At 29.6% G+C, this 12,691-nt stretch overlaps 1 protein-coding gene across 1 annotated transcript in view; it reads left to right on the top strand.

The window, feature by feature from the left end:
• The window catches only part of LOC100166138 (zwei Ig domain protein zig-8), a 238,148-nt gene that overhangs the window by 180,546 nt on the left and 44,911 nt on the right, over window positions 1–12,691 (top strand). The window lies entirely within an intron of this gene.

Genomic DNA, 12,691 nt, shown 5'->3' with positions numbered 1-12,691 from the left:
CTACGATTACACTTTCTCTTATTTTGAATTATTTTTCAATCCTGCTTAATTGTATGATAATATCATCATACATTTATGCAGATAGGTGTGTTACTTGGACACAATTTATCTACTTAATCCATGTCTATAGTTCTTTATGAGTTAGGTATTCTTATGACCTTTATCGTATATTTGTATTAAGATATTTCAAATAAAATTAAAGTACACCATAATAATGATAAAATCTACGACAAAACCGTTTGCTTGTTTTGTATATTTTTATTCTAAGAAGAAACAATTACATTTTTTTAAACTTCGGACAACTTAGATAATTTAACTCGGATAATTGAAAACCCTGTGAAATATAACCGTTTTATAGTTATTATTTTTTTTATGTGATACGGAAACATCTGTTTCAAATTGTTCATGAACATTATTATGGGTGTGACCAGTATTTTCTTTTAGTGACCAGGTGTTACTGTTGGATGAAAAAAAATTTTACTTATAATTATTGATGTCGATAAAAAATTAAACTGATCAAATATTTAGATACCACTGCAATAACAATAATTATAGTTCATCCAATTTCCACATTTTGTGGGTTAAAATATCATATTATTAGACCACACAGTAAACAATATTTGGCTTATATCCACACAATCAAAAAAATAAGTAAATTTGAATTTCCAGAACTAAACACCAAATCATAACTCATGTATGAATATATTATTAAGCAATAATATTAAATTATATTATTATATAATATACATTGGATATTATTTTGTAGAGCATAATAACCACTTTTGCAAAGCATTGGTAATAACCTTAGCCTTAGCTGAATTTATACTATTCAAAATGTTTGTACGATAGATTTTTTTGAATAATAATATAATAATATATTATAATATGAGTAATCATTGTTTAACTGTTATTACAAGCTAATAATATGTCTTTGTATTTTTTTAATCATTATTAATCATGGAAATAAGTAAACTATATTGTATAATATAACATAATGAGGGATTCGAGTAATGGAAATAATCTAGTAAATCAATAATAATTGTGCTATTTAATTAAGTTGTATGTAGAGATACCATTTTAAGAACGAATATTCTATAGGTATTTATATAACTTTACTGAAATCAAGAAGCAGTAATAATAATAATAATCTTACAAAATAATTATTTTTAAGTATTCGCATATATGTCATAGTATCTATTGAATTATATTCTTTAAAGTATAATTAAAACTAATACATTGTAAATGAACAACAATTTTTTTTAAACTACCTAAGTATATTTTAAATACATTTATTATTCGATCTAAATTAAAAAATGTGCATTATACGTTGACAAAACATCCCTTCATTATAATATACAGCTAATTTGAGTTTATATAATTATAATATGGTTAGTTTTTAGTTCTTACCAAGTTTTTTTATAATCTATTTTATTACTAATTAAAAAATATAATCACCTCTGTGAATAATTTAAAAAATAAAAGATTAATACTTGTATGAACAAAATCTATGTTAGCAAATTAATTAGAATATAAATACAAATAAATAAAATTATAATATCAAAAAGAAATTATTATGATACAAAATACGTCAATATTGATATACGAATGCATTGGATCAGAGTATTTTATTATATAACCCTAAACGTGATCTTTTGCAAAGTTTAGACATTTAAATAATTTTTATGTCAAATTATGACTTTGACAACTGAGTTCATTAACTGTGGGGAGGGTACCTACTGTAGTTTTGAACACGTGAGTGGATGTGTAGCAAGGATTCGTCACTAAAAATCCCTGGTGGTTACCCATCTGGGAACTAGTGACAACGGCAACGGTCGGGGTCAACGGCAACGGTCGGGGTGTACACTCAGAGCACATTCGTGACTGAATGCAAACACCGCGCCTCACTGAGCCACATTCAGTTATTATTATAGCTATACATATGACGAGGAAATGAAATGAACTTATACATTAAATTCATGGATTGATAAATACCAGAGAGTTGATACAAAGTGGGGAGGAAATAATATCGCGTTGTTCAAATATTCAACATAATATTATTACGTTTAGCAATGAACAGATACACTGTTCGTTGGAATTATATTATAGTACACAAACGATGAGCAACGACACGAGACTAATTATTTTCCTAAGCACAACTAAAATAATATAATATTCCGTGGCGATACGATTTGCCGTTTGTTTGAATTATTGTGCAGACCAGAAGCTAGATAGGTCGGAGTCATAATTGCCTTCTTACAAAAGTAAAATATCTCGTAAAATAATTTCTATAAGCATTTGATAAAACGCATAGGGGCCACAACATCCCTTCTGCTACAGTTGCACCCCACCAGAAAAACCGCATCAACCCACCGTGCTTCGGAGGCTTAGACACCGATGCGGTCAGCACCTTTTATGTGTCATTTAGTATTTACGGTCAATTTATTTCAAAATACCTGTGTATGAAATTGTAAGTGCATTTGCGTTCGAATCTGACATGTATATGAAAAATGTGTTGGAAACTAGAGTGTACGTGTAGCACAAGACTAGAGTGTACGTGTAGGTACTAACTTTTACTATTGTTTAAAACTGTTGGATAAACCGATTTTTAGCCACTCTAAATGAAGACCACGACAGATTCTCTTATTGGCTTGTATATCTTCTTAAAACAGAGGTTGGCAACGTGATATCGCATTGTTGATATAAACGTATTAAACGTCTGTGCTATTGAAATATATAAACTAAATCATTGATTTACATATATATTATTACTAGCAGTACCTTGATTAATCGGCTAGTAATTTAATAATATAAATAAATAAATATAGAATAATAATAATAATAAAGATTAGATACTGCTTGATAGATGGCGCCACTGTTGTATACTTACAACCACTTGATTTCCCCTTTAGAGGTTGAATCCAAAAATCCTTTCTTAAAGCACGGTGAAATTATAATATAAATTCATCCTGAAAATTTCAACCAGACCCGTCCTGTGGTTTAGGCTCTACGTTGATCCCTCAGGAAGACAAATTCATTCATATTATATATAGATTATACGAATACCTATACTTATGATATTACTTATAATTTTTAACTTTTTAACACAACATACTACGTCAGTACTTAATAATATAATACTGTCAGTCCTAACTACTAATTATCCTGGAATAGTGTGAAGAGTAGGTAGTTTAAATAGGCAATAAGAATAAATTATGTTTCTAATTAGCTATAGACCTAATTATTCCTACAACACTTCAGTAAAAATATTATATTTGATCACAAATGGTGACTAGAATTTCTCATTCTCCATTATTTTGAAATAAATTCACCCAAAATGGTACCATAAAGGCGCTGAGCACAGATGTTCAACAAATCCGAATGTGCGTTTATTCGGTCCACAATACAACACGTGGATAATAAAAATTTAAAGAGAATAAAAAAGCATAAAAATTGGCTTGTGTGTACAACGTTTTCCTCTATATTGGCTGGTAAATAGATTGCCATGAAGGATCGCTTTGTATTTCTGTGTGTGTGTGTTGCGACTATAACGATACTAAATATAACTTAGGCTAAGCCCTAAGGTCAGTCCCACATACCAACTTCGTATATCTTCTGTCCTAGTTGAAATATATCTGAACTGAAATCGTTTTGTTGCTTCTCATGCAAACGTTAGGTAAGGTTATATATTTACATCTACTTTTCCACTGTTGGTATAGGTACTCTACATTAACATTTTATCTCTAAACCTTTAAATCGATATACCATATAGGTAATATACATATATTGCGCACTTACCATGATGGAAATACAAATACATATTATTAATATAGGTACACTTCGTTGTTAGGCTGACAGCAATATCTTCTGCAGGAATTTGTTGGGGGGGGGGGGGGGGGTTAAAGTTTTTGAATTAAAAATCTTATTTTAAGATTTTTATATGCTTTTACATGCTTTTTATAAAAGTTTTACAAACTATATCTATTTAGCCTCAGGAAAAAAATGTATTATGTAAATCTATAAAAAAAAAAAAATAATAATACCTGTAAATAATTGTTTTTCTAGTTTAAAAAAAGTCCAAAATGATCAGTTTGGTCTGTAAAGCTTTTACAATTGTTTAAAATATATACTACCTACCATTTATACTAAATTATTAATAAAATGCATTTTTTTTAGTGCATTATTCAGAATTCATCAGGCATTAAATCTGAGCCCTAACTATGATTATGATAATCAACCCAGAAAAAGCCTAAGTTGTTCTTACTTGCCCCCTTGGAAGTTCTTGGCTGACAGACCGTCGTTTCGAATCGTTTCGTATGTAATGATTTATCATTAAATTAAAATTGAACACATCTATTATAGTGACCTATTCAATTAATAGGTACACGTATACTCAAGAACTCGATACCAATATTGTATGTAGAATTAATGCGTAGAACTACTTGCTCAATTTTTATTATATTACACATTTATACTGATCTGCAATGCACTTATTTACTGTTGGTTTAATCTAATTTGTCCAGGAATTTATATAAAATCAATTCGTCACCAAAATAATTAATACTGTAGTAAGTTACGCAATTTACCTGCCCAGTTAAAACACATGTTGTTTTTATTTATCGTACTGCTTTTTTTTTTTGCTTTATTGACTGATTGCTTACATTTTTAATTTTTAATTTTTTATGCACCTAGTATACTTTTTTGAGAAATTGAGTAATTAAATATCGAATTTTTAACCACTATTGTTAATTAGTTATAAGTATTTAAAGTTTTGATGAGAAGATTGAAGTAGTACAGGGATACCCTGCTTAATTTTCGTCCACTACTCCACTCATTTAAGCTTTATGTTAGGTAAACAGTTATAATTAATTACTAATTAGATGCTCGTTGGAAATTAAATTGTTATGTATTGAAAATTGAAATTTATGAAAAACAAATATAATTTATTATACCATAAAATTGGTTTAATGACAATATCATTTATAATAATATCTAAATATTATATTATGTATATTATATATTATTTTTAATTTAAATTAAAAAATATTATGTTATGGAAATATGGAATATGGAATTTAAAATATAAAATGCCATTACACAATTAATATAATTGTGGTAGATTAAAAATACGAAAAGATAAAGGGTAGGGAAAGAGGTAATAATAAATGGGAAAAAAAGTTAGAAATATAAATTAAAAGGGGACTGTTATATTATGGATATATTTCATCGGTATTCTGATATTATTTAACGTTGATTATTGATTTTATATCTTTAGTTTGAAGGATATACCTATACGTATAGTTAATCTACTACTCTAAATATTATAATTAATTAATCTGAGTATGTACTATGTAGTCGTGTTCGTGGATACGGGGTTGAGTTCGATGCTCGAAGTCACTGCGGCGTGTATATTATATATATGTATATTACGTGTCTTGATGTGATTCGAACACTAATATTATATGAATTTGTTATCTATGATTTGGGACGTGACTATTATCGTATGCTTTCAAAGTCCCTACATCCGTATAGCAAGAGTACATATAGTCAATTCGCCAACCAAATGTAATTTAAGTTAGTGAGCATTTATTATACTTAAATTCTAAACACAGCTCTTAAAAAATCCCTACATTCGTAGCAAGAGCACATAATATAGTCAATTCACCAACCGAATGTAATTTAAGTTAATGAACACTTATTATTATACTTATATTCTAAATAGATAATTGTATAACTGTATAATAATACTATAACTGACCTATGACACGATGATAGTCACATAATCTTATATTATTGCAAAGAGTAAATAGATAGGTGAATAAATAATTAACAAGTTGAATTTGTTAGATAATACAAAATAATTAATCTAGACAGTCTACCGAATGCCGGAATAACTCAATATACATACATATTATATAAACGCACTCGCTTTGAATGGCAAAAATATTATCGAAGTGCATAATGGCGTGGACGTTGTGCATCGGATCCTCTTGTGTAGAACACAGGCGTAGAAGTCGATTCTGTATGATCCTTATATAGAGTGATTTTTGTGTAATCCCTTCTTTTGATATGCATCGATTAATACGTAATATTAATGTGTTGATGTGTTTATGATCTTATTTTATTTTGTGCGGTGTGACAAAGGTGCCACTGGTAATTTATTGTTGTTTTTACCAAATGTCTTTACCGTAGAGATGTAGAATATTATATTTTATGTGTTGCATGTGTCACCGTGTGTGTATAAGGATTGCGTATTGATATATGCTTAAAGCGTATGTATACCGGGTCACCCCACACTCCATATAAACCGTTGGTATTAGTTATTCTGTGTTTCTATTTAAGTATAGAAATATAATATATTACATAATGATAAAAAACATGATTTTTTTTTCAAAAATATTAATTTGAAGTTACTCAAAGTTATGGAAAATAAAATATATATAGAAAAACGTTCATACTTTTGGAGAAAATTAGTAAGAAGATTCTTTAAAAGATTCTCCATACATACACGATACACGTTACACCTACTGCCGAGGAGCGGCCAATTTATGCGCATTGTATTTTACAAGGTTTTAAATATCTTACAGCGATCATACTATTCTCAGTAATAAGTAATAACGTTACTGTACAAAAACGTTTACACAGCGCATTATAAATGTATGTATAAATTACACTTTGAGATTATTAAAATTGTAAATTATAAACCTTCAAACTAAAAGGAGATCCGTTGTAGTATACGTATAAATAAAGAATAACTTGTCACGTGACATTACTCCTATAATGACACAATGTTATCTCGGTTGTTTTAAAACAATTTATAATAACTGAACGTTGTAAGTTTAAGACGTGCAGGCAACGTTAATTGACGTTCTTTGGATGTAAATATTTAATTATTATTTAAATAGAAAAGAGATGTTTAATAAGACTTTTTGTGGAGATGTTGTTCGTACGTATTACGCTTATCTATTATAATGAACAAAATTTGTCGTTTACCGTGTTAAGAAAAATTAAGCAATGTTGAGGCAAATTATTGCGCAATGGGGAGTTCTGAATATTCATTCCTCGACATTCCATAGTAAAACTATTACGTTATTAAGTCGCGTATAATATTTCTTTACTCTCTCTCTACTCTATTCTAATTTACTCGATAACAAAGACAATATATAGTATTATTATAACCTATTCAAAATTAGTACAGGTACGGAAAATATGGATGTACAAAAACAAAAATTTTTTTTATTTTTTTACGTCAATAAGAACAAAAATATTCTACAGATACAGATTATAATATTATAATACCTATCTTATAAGTCCTTTTTCTCCGTTATTAAATGCACCAACGTATATCGTTTGCATTAGTGTAATATTGGTGTTATACGTCTTATATGAGGACAAATATTAGCCTAACATTTAGTAAATAATTATATCTTATTTATTTTCGGCTTAAAAAAAATGTAGGTATACATTTTTTAATACCAAAACAGTCACACATTTTACTATATTATATTATATTATATTATATTGTACATGTATTCTTTTTCTATTGACTAATGAAAATATATCGCTCCAAAGTGATAAACTGTCGCACGGAACACTGGTGTTATCTTATATTATTTTCAATTTATAGTCAGATGGCCAATGGAGAGCAAACATGTGCTATAAGTAACAGGGTCGTTTTATCCGTTGTACGTGTTTTGTCTTCGAAGCTTATATTTACTAGCCACAATAAGATCGCCTGCCAGACGCAATATTCAACCGCGCAAGACAAATAATAGCATTCTACGTGTATCAATACCGATCGCACAACTGCGTTGTCCATAGTTAATCGTCGCGCAGCGTTCGAAAACGCCTAACTAAACACACTGGGGATTTTCTTCAAGCCGTGGTGCATAAATAACCATATGAGTTTATTAAAAAAAAAAAAAAAAAAACATTCACAAGTAGAGTGGTTGCCCGGCATCAATTTATATTGCGTCATGACTGTCGCGGATCTATGGACATGATATTATGAAAAAAATGTATTCAATTTTGTCGAATGAGCTGATTGCACGTCACGGGTTTCATACTTTCGTATCGAATTATTAATAATTGGGGTTTGAGTACGGACAGATATTGTAGCAGGAGCTTGTGTATCGTCTCTGCGCACGCCGCCGTCGATGGTGTGAAATTAGTGTATTACCACTGTATATCGTTTCTATAGTTTTTTGAAAAATTCCAACGTCATTTTTAAAATTATGTTAAATCGTGTTCAATGTCAACCGTGTTATAGAAGGACTGACGTAAAAATGAACGTAACATTTTTTTTTCGAAACAATCCAAAGTATGCTATAGCGTCATAAAATCAATAGCCGCAGGGGCGGATTGGCCTATCGGGAAATCGGGAAACTTCCCGATGGGCCGGTAGGGCCGGTATAATTTTTATAATATAATTACAAAAAAAAATTATATTTTTATAAATTAAGTGTAAAATATATTAAAAAAAATCAAATACCTACGAAGGTATTATTTTTAATATCTTAAACTATTGCAATTCGTAGTAGGAATTTTGGTATTTACACTATTTTCCCTCCAATTCATGCTAATGTATTATTTAGAAATCTGTGGTATTGGTATTTTAGTATTTATATTTTATACTCTATGGTAGAATTCAGTTAGTTGCGTGATAACATCGATAACCTTATCATTATTTATTACAACGTGTGTTAAGTGTAAAAATTCGATTGAACTGTGTAATTCAAATTATGTGTGACGCTGGTGAAAAACAAAAAAAGGGTGCTGGCTTCTTGTAGATATTTTTTTTTTTTGATTAAGGTAGACAAATTTATGAGAAATCTTGTATTACATTTTAAAATCTTAGATTTAAAAGGAAAATATTTAATGAATTTCTAACTCAAAATGATTTGCAAACTTTCGTCATTTTTACGTATTTTGTCAATATTTAAACTTTAAATGCTTATAAAAAAAATTGTGACTATGGATTTTTTATTTTTTTCATCTGCCTTTGAAAAAATATACTAGGACCATTCTATTAAATTTTCAAGCTTTTTTAACCAAGAAATAAATTTTTATTGATATTTATAGAAAAAAATACTAAAAAAATGTACACTGAAAATGTGCCTTAAACAGCTCAAAATAAGTCAAAATATATGGAAAATGTTATGATGTATAGAAAAATATGCTATAATATAAACTAGGGATCAAAATTTCCGAAAAAAAAAAGGTTTTCCGAAAAATTAGGAAAATTTGGTTTTATTTAAAATTTCCAGAAAAATTGGTTTTGACTAAATAACTGGTATTTTTCCTGAAAAATTGAAAAATTCCATAAAAAAATTTATTTTTTTTCTAAAGAACCAAAAAATTAATGTATAGTGGAAACAGTCTAATAAATAATGATAGTTGACAATCATATATATATATATACCATATCTATAACTTAAAGTCTGTAGTAGATAAATCTAGAGAATTCTATACTTGATTTATAAATAATTATAATTTGTAATATTAACTATTAAAGTATTAAGTACTAACTATTAAGTATTTACTATGTAGTTATTTCTTATAAATTATTAATATTATTTAATTTTTACCAACTCACTAAGTTTAAAATATAAAAACTATCAAATAGTTCCTGTAATATAATTTATAAACCTATCAGCCAGTTACTATAATACCTTATATTAGTTATTACAAATATAAATTGACAACGAGTATACACTTTTTAACATTTAAAAATACAGGTGATTTATTACACTCTCCTACATAAAATAAAAATTTGATATGTATCTACGTTATTTTTAGAACAAATATTGAAATATCCATATATTTTTAATAGATTAATTTTTATTTTTAATACAATAATGCATTATTGGCAAATGTGAAATGACAATGACAGGTTTCCTAATCTATTTATTAAAATGGTTTTTTTTTTACATATATTATTTTAATTTTTAAGCATAAATACAATTTTTTAATTTTCCACAAATTCAGTTTTTTTTTTAATTTTTCCGGAAATTTTCCGGCATTTTGATCCCTAATATAAACATTCAGTCAAAATGTTCCTACGGTCATTTGTCTTAGAGTTGCACCAAAAACCAAAATCGATTTTGCGTAAAAATGTCCGGTTTTCCTTAATTTTTCTTGTGTTTTTCACGGTGCTTTTGAAAACTACTAGGAAATTTTTACTTTTGATCCCCCCAAGTACCAACTAGATTAACTTTCCTATCATAAAAGTGAATCTAGTTTAAGAAAATCTAAGTATTTTTACTGTCCTAAAAGGTGATGACAGACACAAAAATAAAAATTCTAATTTAAAAAAAATAAAAAACAACACAAATTAATTGTAAATTCAATACATTCATCACTCCGTTCAGAATCTAAAATATAATAAGATTAAACTTCAAGTTGAAGTTAGAACAGTCTGAACAAGTTAACCTTATCTGACTAACCCAAAACTTTTATAGACTGTAGCCTTAATTATAGGTACCTATTATATATTTTACTAATTTAGGGGTGAAACTAAACAAATTTTAAAATTTGAGTAAAATTATGACTATTGGGGGGGGGGGGAGTATATTTGCAGTGCCAGTTAAGGGCCGGTTTGATCCATATTTTCCGGGCCGAAAAAATTCGCCAACCCACCCCTGTCAATAGGTATCTATATAACGTAGGAATCAGCTATATACCACACTGCACTATAGTAATATTCGATTAATGTGTAACTATAATATATAGTTAAATCACTCAAAACTCTGACCACCGTCATTAATTATTAGTTTCCGTTGTTACAAATAATCGTATAAAATAGTTATAATACTATTCATTTGTGATAGCTCACTCAGGAAATAAAAATAAATATTTTTTCTTTAAACTCGTCCGGACTTAAGCCCCTTTTCAACCAACAGCGGAAAAAAAGTTGGCCGGTGCTCAGCAAAATACAATTACCCTCGGGGGTTCAGAGCGTAATCATATATAATATTATATATGATTATATAGACCCCGGTGTCGTTTGACTGACGAATAATAAATTAAGTGCAATTTAATGAAGTATATTTTTCTCTGTGTGTGTGTGTGTATGATGATGGGTTTAAGAGTGCGTGTGAGCGTCTGTGTTTAAATAGTGTGTGTGTGAGTGTGTTATTTCGTCATGTGGGTGCGTTATAGTAATTTATGCGCGCTAGTGGGACAATTAGACGCAGAACCGGATGCGGATATACATATATATGTACACGCGACCCATATTATAATATGACATATTAAGGCTATTTACTTAATAAGCAGTCGTCCACGGCCCGGGTAGCGCTTAATACACCATTATTTACACGAACGCGTCAACACACGCTACCATTTTGCGTGTGTCGAGTGAAGTAATGAGAAGACCTAAGTGTGATAATTATATCGAGTTCACATTTAAAATGACGCAAACACGTCTCGCCAAATTGTTTATACCTATACAATAGTACTATAATTATTATACCCGGCAGTTACAGTTTCCCTGAGATTTACATTCGTTTTGTACACGAGCAGGGGATGATTTACAAATTTTGTCTAAGAGTATCTACCAGCGTTGGTCTTATTGCTGTTTTTTTTTCGTCAAATTCTTCGAATTGCGTCAGTAAATCGAATCTATCGTATTTTTATTAGATGATTCGTAGTATTTTTATTGAGTCAAAAAATTCTCATTTGTTTACTGCATTTTGTAGACTTTAATACATAATATTAAAATTCACAAATGTCTGCAACTACGGTAATAAATCATTATACTTTAACAATATTTTCACTGATGCATAGTAAAAATTAGTTAACTTTTAGTGATAGCTTCCCTAATTTTTAATTAGTTGCTACCAACTGTCATACGACAATGCTGTCAAATGTATGTATATACGCATAACACTCAGTGTGTCGAGACTTGACGTAACACACTTATACACAGCTCCACTCGTCGACTAGTCACAATACTTTTTTAAAACAATTTTTTTTTTAAAGTTTTAATTTGAAAAGGCCGACGAGCGACGCCGCCGCATATAATAACCTATTGGCCGTTTCCGGTGGCAGCCTACACTACTAAAGTGCAGTGCCTTTACATGCTATACGTATATATAGGTACACGAAGAAATTGTATCTGACGAAACACTAATGAAAAAAACGTTATCTTGTTGTGTTGTTGTTCTGCAGACAACGAACACCCTTAATTAAATATTGGTAACATTGTTTGTTGCAAGGTCCACCAACACGGATGTGCGTATTATTTATGTAACACACATTACGCTCTTGTTTACAAACAGAGAGAAAGAAAATTAATCTCATTTTCTCGTTCAATTTTCACAATGCGCGCGCGCGCGTGTGTGTGTGTACTCTGTTTGAAACAGCACTGTGCATGCGATGGCAGTGTGACAGTTCTTTGGGTTTACACAAGACGAAATGCGTCTGTCGACGGTGTTGGTGTTTTGAAACACTTGAGTCTTCAGGTACCTATTCTTCGCATAATCGCGTTTGGATGCCATTATCTAACGGCTGAGGGTGAGAAGCCCTCCCCTATTACTAGTAACAATTATTATGCCATTCGAGCCACTGATATTCCGTGATCTGTGCGTTTTTAAATTTAACATCATTCGATTTTGGACCAGACGGGAAGGCTGTCTGTGACAGGTTTTTACGCCGATGCGACATGAGTATACGTGACGTCTTAATTTGACAA

The sequence above is a fragment of the Acyrthosiphon pisum genome, chromosome A1 (assembly GCF_005508785.2).
Source record: "Acyrthosiphon pisum isolate AL4f chromosome A1, pea_aphid_22Mar2018_4r6ur, whole genome shotgun sequence".
Classification (NCBI taxonomy): domain Eukaryota; kingdom Metazoa; phylum Arthropoda; class Insecta; order Hemiptera; family Aphididae; genus Acyrthosiphon; species Acyrthosiphon pisum.
This window is presented reverse-complemented; position numbering and strand designations above follow the sequence as displayed.